Source organism: Athene cunicularia (assembly GCF_003259725.1).
Source record: "Athene cunicularia isolate RWA chromosome 2 unlocalized genomic scaffold, athCun1 chr2_part1, whole genome shotgun sequence".
NCBI classification, from domain to species: Eukaryota; Metazoa; Chordata; class Aves; order Strigiformes; family Strigidae; genus Athene; species Athene cunicularia.
Genome location: NW_020799095.1, coordinates 21,009,590 through 21,011,745, shown reverse-complemented (window position 1 = coordinate 21,011,745; position 2,156 = coordinate 21,009,590). Strand labels below are relative to the sequence as shown.

The window sequence follows — 2,156 nt, the reverse complement described above, 5'->3', positions numbered from 1 at the left end:
TCTTGGACTTGCATTTTGCCAGCTCAGAGTAGCCTTAAAACTACAGGAAACAAATGCTAGACTTGTGCTGGGAATTCATTACCAAATGGAGTCCATGGGTACGGTAACAGAAAAACTGTGAAAAATAAATGAAATAGAATCATAGAATCACAGAATGGTTAGGGTTGGAAGGGACCTTAAAGATCATCTAGTTCTAACCCCCCCAAATATGGAATGCTTCATGAATTTGCATGTCATCCTTGTGCAGGGTCTATGCTAATCTCTGTGTCGTTCGAATTTTAGTATATGTGTGGCTGAAGCAAGCACATAGAAGTAATACTAAAATCTTTAGTTTAACTCCATTGTAATGAGGTTCTGAGGGTCAAGAAATGCTGCTGTGCTTTCTGAGAGGTGTCTGGGATTTTACAGGAGCTGTCAGCTTGATTTTGCTTTAATTTTCTGTGTCCTACTCTGTGAAAATGTGAGTGCAAAGTTCTCCTACACCGACAGGCTGGGTTAATAACCACTTACCAAGGTGCAAACAATGTGTCAAGTGCAAGAGCCAAGGAGAGGTGACCCTTTTCTTTTGAGCAACTGATATGAAATGAGTGAGAAGGCAACTTAAGAACAGTCACAGCAAGTCAACCCTCTGACCTCTTTAGCTCAGTATTTACCAGCTAAGGTGGCTAGCAGGGAATACTTGCAAGAATACAAAAATTAGTGTAAATGCAGAAAGTGTATTTCTGTAATACAATCCATAAGCTGGGAGAGAGGGCAAAGAGTCACTGAATGAGGCTGTGGAAGTTCTCTTCCATCTGTGGCAGTGTTTATTTTAAATTGCCTGTGATTTACTCTCATGCAGAGAGATAGTGTTTATCAATGGCTTTGCAAAAGGCAAAACTTGCATTTAGTTTCTCTTCACCTCTGGCAGCTGAAGGTTCGCATCACTGCTCTCTGGGGCCAGAGGCTCCTCGAGGCAGGCGCAGTGTCTTTCTGTGTGTCAGCAGCAGAGTGCCAGTTGTCCCCGGGGCTTTCACACACTCGCATTCACTGCTGTTTCTTCCAGTTCACAGATCCAGAAGATCTGACCTCTGGTCAGTGGTTCATGGTATCCATGCTTCTCTAGATGATGTGTCTGGGGTTTGGGTTTCTGCTGTGAGCCTATAGGACTGGGACTGTAGGAGTGAAGCTGACGAGTGAGACAGAAACAGCTTTCTGTGCTGACTTGGAAGATTTCTGATCACTAATAAAGTTGAACATTCATTTTTGAGAAAGAAACAACAATCTGGAGAAGGAAAACCCTCCTGGGAATCTCTTGTCCCCTTCCTTGTGGATCTGAGGGACCTGGGAAACTGTAAACTTGGTGGCCACTTCACCTCCCCTGCTCAATGCGAAGGTATGCAGGCATGCAAAGTTTCTTACAGGTTTCTTGGGTTATTACATTTTTTCTTGGGTGTTTCATGAGAGGGTGCAATGTGGGATGCACTTTCTGAGATACTACCTAAAAAGGGGTACATTTTAACAATACTTTTAGAAGCTTGCTTTAAGAAAATGCTTCTGGAACCTTCAAACATCGAAAAAATATCATACTGAGCCTAAATCAGTACAGCCTTTTTACACTTTGTGGCTAAAAGACTTTAAGGGCACACAAAGGCACAACCAAAAGCAGAGCTGGGCAGTACAGCAAGGAGAGGGATTTGCTGACAGTGCATTGTATAGTGGGTACAAGATGGCACAGTTCTTTGCCCTTCACTCTAACATATTAGCATCTTTTATTTAGCATTTAACAAGATTATTGCTGTGTCACGGCTGCATTTCTGGGTGATGCCAGTTTGACGCTACCTTAGGGTAGAAACGTGCTAAGTATAACACAAGTGTACCTTACAATAATGGAAAATCCTTTTGTAAGCTGGAATGTAATGCGCTCTGAAGAGAAGGGCTTCTCTGGTGGCCCCAAGGTGATATCTCCCAGAGCAGCTAGAAAGGTGAATGCACAGCAGCAGCAGTATTTTACAATAATTCACATGAAAAGAAACAGAATGACAGAACTGGAAGCTACAGTGAAAATAGATGATTTTTTTTTCCCTAGTGGTAGATAGTGAAATATTCTGTGGAAGAATTTTTTTTAAACTACATGTTTTGGGAAGAAAAAAAATCTGGTTTTACCCTTTCCTTTT

The 2,156-nt window shown here is 42.0% G+C and overlaps 1 non-coding gene across 1 annotated transcript; it reads right to left on the bottom strand.

The window, feature by feature from the left end:
- Positions 1 to 202: 202 nt before the first annotated feature.
- On the bottom strand, positions 203 to 308 carry LOC113477451. Its single transcript, XR_003397916.1, has one exon. It is a non-coding gene; the product is annotated as a U6 spliceosomal RNA (small nuclear RNA).
- Between the last annotated feature and the right edge of the window lie 1,848 nt (positions 309 to 2,156).